A 13,294-nucleotide genomic window follows, 5' to 3' on the forward strand; every position below is an offset into this window, starting at 1 on the left:
AGATATTAGGAACACTCAATTTTTATTAAATTAACCATTTATTTTTCTTGCAAGTTAATTTTATTTTAATTTTATTATTATTTATTAATTTACTTTTTCTTTCTCTTGGCAGGTTTTTATAATTTATGACTAGAAGAAACCCGTCAGGACCACTACTTTTTGACGAAGAAATCAATCACACAGTTCGTAGAAACCAAAGAGAAATAAGGAGAAGCTTAAGATACACAGAGAACGAGCAAGAGGACGATACTCAAACCCCAACCGAAGAGATAGCTGAAAACCAAGACAATCAACTACCTCCTGCGATACACGTTGAACTAGCAAATCAGAATCCTGCTCCTCGTACTATGTATGATTATGCTAAACCTACTTTAGCAGGAACTGAGTCAAGTATAGTTAGGCCTGCTATTGCTGCAAATAATTTTGAAATAAAACCTAACACTATTCAAATGATACAGTAATTTGTTCACTTTGATGGTTTGTAGGATGAGGATCTGAACACTCACTTGGCAAATTTCTTGGAATTCTGCGATATATTTAAATTAATGGAGTTTCTGACGATGCCATTCCCTTTTTCATTGAGAAACAAAGCTAAACAGTGGTTGAACTCGTTACCACAAGGGTCAATCACTACTTGGGAACAAATGATCAAAAAATTTCTATTAAAATATTTTCTGCCGGCAATGACCAAATTACGTAATGATATTTCTTTGTTTGTGTAGATAGACTTAGAAACTCTTTACGATGCATGGGAGAGATACAAGGACTTACTGAGAAGGTGCCCTCATCATGGGTTACCGCTTTGGCTACAGGTTCAAACATTCCATAATGGCCTGAATCCTTCAACTCGACAAATGGTTGATGCAGCTGCTGACAGAACCATAAATAATAAAACACCTAAAAATGCTTATGAGTTTATTGAAGAGATGTCACTAAATAACTATCAGTGGCAAGTCATGAGAACTAAGCCAACTAAAACAGCAGGCGTTTATAACATCGATTCGGTTACTATGCTGTCAAACCAGGTAGAACCTCTAAATAAAAAGATTGATGGTTTACTTGGTTCTACTCATGTACATCCAGTAATGAGGCACGAGACGAATGGAGGGGGAGCATGCACAGAGTATCAACCCTTCAACCCTAGCATCGAGGAGGAACAAGTCTAATATATGGGTAACAATAACTTTAGATCCCAAAATAACCCATATAGTAACACTTATAATGCAGGTTGGAGGAACAATCCCAATTTCTCGTGGGGCGGTCAAGGAAATCAAAGACCACAACATCCTCCGGGTTTTCAACAACCACCCTATCAACAGGAAAAGAAACTAAACCTTGAAGAGATGCTATCTAAATTTATCTCGGTGTTAGAAACCCATTTCCAGAACACCGAGACAAGACTTAAAAATCAACAAGCGTCGATCCAAGGGCTCAAAACTCAGATAGGCCAGCTGTCCAAACTAATTTTGGAAAGACCACTAGGAAGTTTACCTAGTAACACCAAATCAAAAGAGCATGTAAAAGCAGTTACACTAAGGAGTGGGAAAGTGTTAGCAGAATTTGAAAAGAAGCTAACACAAGAAGCCATGATAAGCGAAAGGGGGGAAGAAAAACCCAAAAATAGTGACAAACCAGTGCCGAAGGAATATAAAGCACCAGTTCCATACCCAGCAAAATTGAAAAACGATCGCATTGATACATAATTTGGTATGTTTCTTGAACTTTTTAAGCAATTACATATCAACTTACCTTTTGTTGAGGCCATCTCGCAGATGCCTACATACGCAAAATTTTTGAAGGAGCTTCTAACAAATAAAAGGAAGTTCGAAGACTTATCTATAGTAGAACTCAACGAGGAGTGCTTAGCCATACTCCAAAACAAACTGCCAACCAAACTGAAAGATCCAGGAAGTTTTACTATCCCTTGATTAATTGGTAGTTTGAATGTTGAGAAAGCACAAGCTGATTTAGGCGCTAGCATTAATTTGATGCCATATAAAATGTTCAAACAACTTGGTCTTGGGGAACCTAAACCCACTAGGATGGGTATTCAATTAGCCGGTAGATCTGTTAAATATCCTAGGGGAATTATAGAAGACGTACTTGTGAAAATAGATAAATTCATATTTCCTATTGACTTTGTTGTGCTGAACATGGACAAAGATGTGGAAGTGCCCTTAATTTTAGGGCACCCATTTTTAGCCACTACCAGGGCTATAAGCGATGTGGGTGACAGTAAATTGGTACTTAGAGTAGGTGACGAGGAGATTATCTTTAAAATTTATGATGCTATGAGGTTTTCTAGGGAACAGGATGATTCATGTTATTTTATTGACTCTATTGATCATACTACTTAAGACTTTTTTCAGGAAATTATACAGAAAGACACGACAGAATTGTATCTAGCTCAAGAAGAGGAGATAGATGATGAACCTAATGAGCATTCTTTAAGACAAGTAGAATATGAGGGCATTAAGATAAACGATGAACTTAAACAAAAGCCCTCTATTGAAGAGCCTCCCAAACTGAAACTTAAACAATTACCAAACCACTTGGAATACGCATTCCTTGAAAATAATTCTACATTACCAGTTATTATTGCTTCTAACCTACAACCCAAGGAGAAAGATGAATTAATTCGAGTATTAAAAGAATATAAAAAGGCCATATCTTGGAAAATTTCTAACATTAAAGGAATCAACCCTTCTTTTTGCACCCACAAAATTTTGATGGAAGATGAATACAGACCGTGTGTGCAAGCTCAAAGACAATTGAACCCCAACATGTAGAAAGTTGTTAAAGCCGAGGTAATTAAACTTCTAGATGCTGGAATTATTTATCCTATTTCTGGCAGTTCTTGGGTAAGTCCAGTGCAGGTTGTCCCTAAGAAAGGAGGCATGATGGTTGTGACCAACGAGAAGAATGAATTAATCCAAACAAGGACAGTCACAGGATGGAGAGTTTGCATTAACTACAAGAAACTGAATGATGCCACAAGAAAAGATCACTTCCCCTTGCCATTCATTGACCAAATGTTGGAAAGATTATCTGGGCACATGTACTACTACTTTTTAGACGGACTCTCAGGCTACTTCCAAATCCCAATAGCTCCTGAAGATCAAGAAAAGACGACATTCACATGCCCATATAGTACGTTTTCTTACCGTAGAATGCCTTTTGGATTATGTAATGCTCCCGCCACTTTTCAGCGATGTATGATGGTCATCTTTGTCGAACTCGTGGAAGATATCATAGAAGTATTTATGGATAATTTCTCGGTATTTGGTAACTCTTTCCATCTTTGTCTTAAAAATTTAAAACGAGTTTTAATAAGATGTGAGGAAATGAACCTTGTGCTTAACTGGGAGAAATGTCACTTCATGGTTCAAGAAGGTATTGTATTAGGGCATAAAATTTCTAGTAAATGGATTGAAGTGGACAAAACTAAAATAGAAACAATCGAAAAATTACCCCCTCCTAGTTCAGTTAAGGCTATTAGAAGCTTTTTAAGACATGCTGGTTTTTATAGAAGAATTATTAAGGATTTTTCTAAAATAGCTAAGCCTTTGACTAAATTTGTAACATCCTGAAATAGGGCCTAGTCGGAATAGTGATTTCGGGACCACAAATTTGACATCAAAACATTTATTTTATGATTATTTTGAGGCCTATAATATGAGTATATGCATGTGTTAAAGTTTTACGAAGAAATTCTAAGTGTAAGGTGTCTAATTAAAAATTAGGGACTAAATTGAATAAATTGAAAAACTTGATTCTAGAAGCAATTTGTATGAAATTTCTTTATATTATGAATTAGAAGGTATTGGAGAGTAATTTTCCCAAATTCTAAATTTTTGGACAAAAATAGGCTTACATGGACAATTTTAAAGAAAGGGCATAAAGGCATTTTGGTCATTTGGCTTTTTAATGGAATAAAATGGAAAAAATCAAGCCAAAATTAGCCATTTTCTTCCCCATAGCTGCCAAAATTCTCTTGTCACCATAGCTAGGGTTTTCAAGCTTTCCAAGCTCAATAGTAAGTACTCTCAAGCCCCGTTTTTAATGCTCTTCGTATTTTTGAAATCTCGGTAGCTTGCTCTCTCCATTTCTACCCATATTTCATGCTAGGGTTCATGTCTAAAAATTTACCCATGCATGAGTTGCTTGTATTTTAATGGATTATGGAGGAATATGATAGATGAATGTGTATTAAACATCTTTTCCTAGTTGATTCTCATGAAAAACCCTTATAGAAACTATTTTGCAAAAGATGTAAATGTATGGTAGAAATGAGAAAATAATGGATAATGTGGGCTACCATAAAAAGAAAAAGTGTTTGGCTAGGCTTGGGTAAGATAGAAAGTGCATGTGTTTCATTATCCGAGCCTAGGGACCAAATTGTAAAAATGTGAAAGGTTAGGGGGAAAACGGTCATCTAGACCGGGGGTAGATATTAAACTTGAAATGTTTAATGTGGGGTATTAATGAGTTAATTTTGTTGATATAGACCCTGAGGAACAAATTCCGGAGGTCGATTGTGGTAAACGCAAGGTTTCGGAGTAATCGAAACACAATCCCAAAAAGAATACCAGGTAAGTTCAGATAACTTAAAGTAAACCCCTAATATGCATAATTGTATGAGTTATGAATGCATGATATTTGCATTTATTGATGGTATGAAAATGCATGAAATGTACCTTTGGTAATGACTTGTTAATAACTATCCCGGTTGAGGTTAAAAAGTGGATTCGATGGATAAACCATGTTTTACATGTGAATTGAGATCTTGCATGTGTTGCAGTAAGGATTTAGCCCAGACGGGTAATCCGTGATCTCAAGTTTGGAAAGGAATCTAGCCCGGACGGGTGTTCCTTGAATGATCAAGCCTCCCGAAGAATATATGTGCATTACGGATTTAGCCCAGATGGGTAATCTGATTAGGGTCTGAATTTAGCGTGGACTGGTAATTCAGATCCAAGCTCATTAAGGGTGTTTGTCATTATAAGGGATTTAGCCTGGACTGCTAATCCCAACATCACCTTACGAGTTCATGATGTAGAGGATTTAGCCTAGACTGGTAATCCTGCCATGAGATGTGAGGTTCGCGGGAGTGCATATATGTGAAATGGTCATTCATAAGAATTGATGGATAATGGACATTCCATCAAGATTTCCTACAACTCACCGGGATTAATGTGATGTATGTCAATAAGATGATGAATAATGAGCTCATCTACATAAATTACATGATGCTTTGTTATGTGACTAACTCATTGATTGAGTGCATGTGATAGGAAATCATTTCATAATGGATGATTTCATGAATTAAGTATGGATGTATGCTAATTACTCGGTAAGTTTACTTCCCTGTTATTCGAGCTTACTAAGCATGTAAATGCTTACCCTTCTCTTTTTCCCTGTTTTTATAGAGCTCGAGGACTCATAAGGATTGGAGGACAATTGGAGAGTCAACACACTATCAACTAAACAAGCTTTGGTATAAAGACTCTGTTTATTTTGTTCAATGGCATGTATAGTATTTTTGAGTATTTTGTTATATGTGTCATTCGATTTGCCAAGTAAAGGCATGTAAAAATATGTTTATCACTTTGTATATGACCATGAAAGTTGGCTTAATTTAAGTAGGCAATGACCTACGATTTTACGCATGGTTTTAATTACAAATGATGGGTTGCTATTAATTGGAAATGAGTCACATGAATGAGCCAATTTCGGATGGATTAATGTAACGTGGGAACCCATGACACTAAATGGGAAATAACCATTTATGTATGAAACCAATGATATGAGGTTTCCATGCAACTATTTTCATTAAGATTATTTACAAGTGTAAAGTCATGTTTCTCTCAAACTTGGTAATTTCTAAGCATAAAAGGTAGAAAGGGGTGACCTTAGGCTTCGAATGTAGCATATTAGAGTCCACATGGTTGGACACACGGGCGTGTGTCTAGGCCGTGTGTGACACACGGTTTTCTCCCATGGGTGTGTGCTATGGCTGTGTGTCCCCTGCACTTAAAATTTTAGCTCAAAGTTGTACACGGGTAGGGCACACGGGCGTGCACCAAGGCCGTGTTAAAATGATAGTTTCGTCCACGGGCAGGCAACATGGGCGTGTTCCATGGCGGTGTTGATAATTCAGTGTTGCCCACGGGTGAAGGGCATGGGCGTGCCCTAAAGATACACGGGTGTGAGTCTACACATCTCACCTGCATGGGCGTGTGTTCCTTTATGTTAAGGAAAATTTTTATGAGGAGCCCAAGGGTTATCGAACATGCCGTATTTGTCCCGCATTGCCTTCCGATATGTTATATGTCTCGAAGGCCTATACAAGGGACGAGATATTCATGATTGAAAAGCTTAGGATTCAAACGAAATTTTGTGACTTAAGTTAGTATACTGAAAGTGTAAAGTTCTGGTATTGCCTCAATCCCTGTCCGGTGTTGGATACGTGTTAGGGGTGTTACATTTATTGGTATCAGAGCTATGGTTTAGTCGGTTCTAGGACTACCGTAGAGGATGTTAAAGTTTGCTATACATGCCATTATTCAAGTTTTGATAGTGTGACGTCTCCTGGTTGTTTAAAATTGTTTTGAATATAGTAAATGTGACTCCAATCAAGCACAAGATGAGTCTGAGGGAGCCGAGAGCCATGCTTCAGCTTCTGTGCAACAAGCTGTATTTAGTAGTAGTAGGAGGCTAATGTCAGAAGGCTGAGAAGAGGCCCGAGTTGCCTTCTTTGATATGATGGATGAATGGTTTGGGGATTATCTAAGAAATCGCCCCAATATATCAAGACCTCCCCTACCCCCTAACCAAAATGATGAGGATGTGCCACGAGGTATGGCACCAGTGAGAATCAGTAAGGCCCCTGTAGATAAGCTTAGAAAGTATGGGACCGAGGAATTCAGAGCGAAAGTTGATGATGATGCTGAAAGAACTGAGTTCTGGCTCGAGAACACTACGCGGGTGCTAGATGATTTGTCGTGCACACCTGAGGAATTTTTGAAGTGTGTTGTGTTCCTTTTGAAGGATACTGCATACAATTGGTGGAAGTCCGTATCCTCAGTAGTGTCGAAAGAAAATATTACTTGGGATTTCTTCCAAGCAGAGTTTAAGAAGAAATACATTAGCCAGCGGTTTTTGGACTCGAAGCGAAAGGAGTTCCTGGAACTTAAACAAGGTAACAAGGCTGTAGTGGAATACGAGAGAGAGTTCGTACGGCTAAGTCAGTACGCAACTGAATGGGTCCAAACTGAATTGGAAATGTGTAAACGCTTCGAGGAAGGTCTGAATGAGGATATCAAGTTGTTGATTGGGATCTTGGAAATACGGGAGTTTGCCTCATTCGCCAATCAAGCCAAGAAGGCCGAGGAACTTAATAATGAAAGAAAATGAGCTAAGAGAGAGGCTCGAGTTGTGAGCAAGAGGTCTAGCGGAAAAACACTCTCGTTCTCCATAAAGAAAGCCAAGAGCCTACATGAACGCTCCACTTCGTCAGTGGGATATTCGGATAGATCAAGAAGCTTTAAGCGACGAGGCCAAAAGTCTTCCTCCCCGATGGTGACTAGTGTGGGGAGTGTAGATGATCAAAAACTGAAGTGTAAGACTGCAACAAATTTCACTTCGGAGAGTGCTGAATGAAAAGTGGCGCGTGTTTCAGATGTGGTTTTTTTAATCATTTTCTCAGAGATTGCCCAGAACGAGCTGAAAAAGAGGTGGAAATAGCTCCGAAGTCGAGTGCTCCCATTCTACGAGGTAGACCTCTAAGATATCGTGGGAGTGCTAGTGGCAGTCGAGTCGAGATGAAAGGCGCTGCAAAACCAGAGGTTTGAGCTCCAGCAAGAACGTATGCGATACGTGCCCGAGGGGAAGCTGCTGCCCCTGATGTTATTACGGGTACTTTCTCTTTTTTAATATAAGTGTTGTTGCTTTAATTGATCCGGGGTCGACGCATTCATATATTTGCATGAGATTGGCGTCTAGTATGAACATACCTATTGAACGTATGGAAGATATTATTAGAGTGTCGAACCCACTAGGCAGATCAGTCCTAGTTGATAAGGTATGTAAAAATTGTCCTTTGACGATTCAAGGTCGTTGTTTCCCAGCTAACCTTATGTTGTTACCATTTGATGAATTTGATGTAATACTTGGTATGGATTGGTTAGCCCTTCATGATGTAACAGCGAATTGTGGTAGTAAGTTCATTAAGTTAAAATGCCTGGATGGTAAGATTCTATGGATCGAATCAAAAGAATCATGTTTTACATGTGAATTGAGATCCTACATGTATTGCAGTAAGGATTTAGCCCGGACGGGTAATCCGTGATCTCAAGTTTGGAAAGGAATCTAGCCCGGACGAGTGTTCCTTGAATGATCAAGCCTCCCGAAAAAATCTCTGCATTACGGATTTAGCCCGGATGGGTAATCTGATTAGGGTCTGAATTTAGCCTGGACTGGTAATTCAGATCTGAGCTCATTAAGGGTGTTTGTCATTATAAGGGATTTAGCCTAGACTGGTAATCCCGACATCACCTTACGAGTTCATGATGTGGAGGATTTAGCCTAGACTGGTAATCCTGCCATGAGATGCGAGGTTCGCGGGAGTGCATATATGTGAAATGATCATTCATAAGAATTGACGGATAATGGGTATTCCATCAAGATTTCCTACAACTCAACGGGATTAATGTGATGTATGTCAATAAGATGATGAATGATGAGCTCATCTACATAAATTACATGATGCTTTGTTATGTGACTAACTCATTGATTGAGTGCATGTGATAAGAAATCATTTCATTATGGATGATTTCATGAATTAAGTATGGATGTATGCTAATTACTCGGTAAGTTTACTTCCCAGTTATTCAAGCTTACTAAGCATGTAAATGCGTACCCCTCTCTTTTTCCCTGTTCTTACAGAGCTCGAGAACTCATAAGGATTGGAGGACAATTGGAGAGTCAACACACTATCAACCAAATAAGCTTTGGTATAAAGACTCTGTTTATTTTGTTCAATGGCATGTATAGTATTTTTGAGTATTTTTTTATATGTGTCATTCGATTTGCCAAGTAAAGGCATGTAAAAATTTCTTTATCACTTTGTATATGGCCATGAAAGTTGGCTTAATTTAAGTAGGCAATGACCTACGATTTTACACATGGTTTTAATTACAAATGACGGGTTGTTATCAATTGGCAATGAGTCACATGAATGAGCCAATTTTGGATGGATTAATGTAACATGGGAACCCATGACACTAAACGGGAAATAACCATTTATGTATGAAACCGATGATATGAGGTTTCCATACAACTATTTTCATTAAGATTATTTACAAGTGTAAAGTCATGTTTCTCTCAAACCTGGTAATTTCTAAGCATAAGAGGTAGAAAGGGGTGACCTTATGCTTGGAATGTAGCTTATTAGAGTCCACATGGTTGGACACACGGGCGTGTATCTAGGCCATGTGAGACACACGGTTTTCTCCCACGGGCATGTGCTATGGCCATGTGTCCCTTGCACTTAAAATTTTAGCTCAAAGTTGTATACGGGTAGGGCACACGGGCGTGCACCAAGGCCGTGTTAAAATGACAGTTTCGTCCACGGGCAGGTAGCATGGGCGTGTTCCATGGCCGTGTTGATAAGTCAGTGTTGCCCACAGGTGAAGGGCATGGGCGTACCCTAAAGATATACGGGCGTGTAAGTCCACACAGCCCACCTACACGGGCGTGTGTTCCTTTATGTTAAGGAAAATTTTTCTGAGAAGCCCAAGGGTAATCGAACGTGCCGTATTTGTCCCGCATTGCCTTCCAATATGTTATATGTCTCGAAGGCCTATACAAGGGACGATATGTTCATGATTGAAAAGTTTTGAATTCAAATGAAATTTTGTGACTTGAGTTACTATACTGAAAGTGTAAAGTTTTGGTAATGCCTCAAGCCCTGTCCGGTGTTGGATACGGGTTAGGGGTGTTACAAAATTGCTAGAAAAAGATATATCTTTTAATTTCAATCAGGAGTGTTTAGAAGCATTTAATACTTTAAAGGATAAATTAATTAGTGCTCCAATCATAATTGCACCTGATTGGAACTTACCATTTGAATTAATGTGTGATGCGAGTGATTTTGCATCAGGTGCAGTATTGGGACAGCGAAGAGACAAGCATTTTCAACCTATCTATTATGCTAGCAATACTTTGACAGCTGCAAAAGAGAATTATACTAATACAGAAAAAGAATTGCTAGCTGTGGTTTTTGCATTTGATAAATTTCGATCATATCTCATATTGTCTAAAGTTGTTGTTTACACTGACCATTCCGCCCTTCACTACCTTTTAACTAAAACTGATCTAAAACCTCTACTCATTCGATGGATTCTCTTATTGTAGGAATTTGACTTGGAAATTCAGGATAAGAAAAGAGCTGAAAATCTCGCGACTGATCATCTGTCCCGGCTTGAGAACTCCAATACCAAGGAACTAGATAAGTTGAAATAAATGATTCGTTTCCTAAAGAACAATTTTTCACTATATTTGACTCCAAGATACCTCGGTTTGCAGACATCGCAAATTTTTTAGCCGCTAACATTATCCTAAAAGGGTTAACACCCCAGTAAAAGAAGCGATTCTTTAATGATATGGAAAGCTAATTTTGGGACGACCCCTTTCTTTTTCGCAGATGTGCAGCGTTACAAGATCAGAAACATCAAAAATACTAGAACATTGCCACTCAGGGCCAACTGGAGGACACTATAGTGGAACTAAGACCGCACATAAAATACTTAAATCAGGTTTTTACTGGCCCTCGTTATTCAAAGACGCTAACAGGTACGTTACTTCATGCGACAAATGCCAACGGACAGGTAACATATCTAAACGTGATGAAATGCCTCAAAACTATATGCTTTCATGTGAAATATTTGACGTTTGGGGTATCAATTTCATGGGTCCATTTCCCAATTCATTTGGGAATAAATACATCTTAGCAGCAGCTGATTATATGTCCAAATGGGTGGAAGCCCAAGCTCTGCCTACTAATGATGCTAGAGTGGTAGTACGTTTCCTTAAGAAACTCTTCTCGAGATTCAGAACACCTAGAGCAATTATCAGTGACAGGGGCACTCATTTTTGTAATACCCAATTTGAAAAAACTCTTAAGAAATACGGAGTTCATCATAGAACAGCCACCCCATACCATCCTCAAACTAATGGACAAGTTGAAGTGGCAAACCGAGAAATCAAACGGATCCTTGAAAAAACAGTAGAATCAAACAGAAAAGATTGGGCAATGAAAGTGGATGATGCCTTATGGGCTTATAGAACTACTTTTAAGACCCCCATAGGGACATCACCTTACAGACTTGTTTATGGAAAAAGTTGTCATCTACCATTCGAACTAGAGCATAAAGCTTTTTGGGCTATTGAATTTCTAACCTTGATCCCGAACTTGCAGGAAAAAAATAGGTTGATGTAGCTGAACGAACTTGATGAGTAGCGAGCCAATGGATATGAAAACTCACGGCTATACAAGGAAACAACAAAGCAGCACCATGACACTCGTTTAAAGCAACGAAAACAATATGAAGTTGGAGATCTTGTCCTCTTATACAACTCAAGACTCAAATTGTTTCCTGGGAAACTTAAATCACGATGGTCAGGACCTTTCGTAATTCAATCTATTCTTCCATATGGCACAATAGAGGTAAGTCACCCATCACACAGTACTTTCAAAGTAAATGGACATCGTCTCAAACTTTATAATGGTGAGAATTTTAAAGATGATGGAGAGGAGCTACGACTCCACAAACCGCCCTGAATAAACCAACAAGGTAACAGTCGAGCTTAGACTATAAACAAGCGCTTCTCGGGAGGCAACCCGAGTACTAACGGTTTTAAATTATTTAAATATAAATTTTTAAACATCTAGGTCACTAATAGAGTCTTTGAAGCACATGTTTTCAACTCCACACGGCCGATCACACGGCTGTGCTTAAGGCTGTGTGACCACTACGGACAAAACACGACCGTGCGATACGGCCGTGTGAAAATAGGGTAAAAGTTATCTTTCCCAACACAAGATGTGATAAGTGGCCACGGGCGTGCGACCTTGCCGTGGTCAAATCTTCCAAATGAACACGGGCGTGCAACACGCCCGTGTTTATCACCCATGGACAACACTGTCAAAATAACACGGACATGCACAGAGCTACACGACCGTGGGAGAAGCGAACCACATCACACATGGTCGTGTAACATGATCATGTAGCCACACGGCCTAGACACATGGGCGTGCCCGAAGGCCGTGTGACGACATCTCACTTCGTGACAAACACAGGCTGGACACGATCCACACGGGCGTGTGAACCGGCCGTGCCACTTGAAAAATTAGATTATCTATCTTATTTTATTTTTCTTTTATTAATTTTTGAAGATTCTTTTGTTTTTAAACACGGCTTATCTTTATGATTACTATCAAATTATTCCACCAATTCTCCTTTTGTCCTTCAGAATCATGTTTTTCCTCCAATTTTATTTCCAACAACTCGCTCTCACTAATCCAGGAATCTCATCCATTTTTAACTCAGGAAGTTTCACTTTTCTCCCTATCTTATGAACTTACACTTACATTTGTCAAAATATCTATCTTTGTACATTGAGGATAATGTACATCTTAAGTGTGGGGGGATATTCATTTAATTATCAAAAAAATCCCTGAATGACTGCCTTGTTCCCTTGAAAAGCTCTCATATCATATTTAGGATAAATTTTGATTGATTTATGATTTTATTTGATATATCTTGAATTACAACATAGGCATTTATGCATTTATTGTTTAAACTTTAAGACATTAGAGAATTAAGCATGATAAGTTGATTTTTAAGAATTTAAAATTTTAGGTTGTTTCCCAAAAGTTTAGGTATTACTTTGAGTTGGAATTCATAAGTTTTAAACATCAAAAAGCCATAATTCTTGTGAGATTTTTGAGCCTTTTGAGCATCTTTTAATTCTTTCATGCTCACTTTTATTGTTGCTTTGAGTGCGTTAGTATTGAACTGTTATTCTAGAACTTGCTTGATTATGCATGTCAAGGCCACACCATTTGATTTGATATGTCAAACTGATTAAGGCACTTAGGATTAACCCACTCATGCCATGAAAACCCTACCTCCAAAATTAACCCCTAGTAAACCCCTTTGAGCCTAACAACCCTTTTTTTGTATTACCCATAATATTAACCTTTAACCGATTATTGTTGAAATCCCCTAAA

At 38.5% G+C, this 13,294-nt stretch overlaps 1 non-coding gene across 1 annotated transcript; it reads right to left on the bottom strand.

Annotated features, from left to right (window-relative positions):
- Positions 1-689: 689 nt before the first annotated feature.
- On the bottom strand, positions 690-796 carry LOC121229895 (small nucleolar RNA R71). The gene has a single exon (XR_005927849.1). It is a non-coding gene; the product is annotated as a small nucleolar RNA R71 (small nucleolar RNA).
- Between the last annotated feature and the right edge of the window lie 12,498 nt (positions 797-13,294).

This window comes from Gossypium hirsutum, chromosome A05 (genome assembly GCF_007990345.1).
Source record: "Gossypium hirsutum isolate 1008001.06 chromosome A05, Gossypium_hirsutum_v2.1, whole genome shotgun sequence".
Lineage (NCBI taxonomy): Eukaryota > Viridiplantae > Streptophyta > Magnoliopsida > Malvales > Malvaceae > Gossypium > Gossypium hirsutum.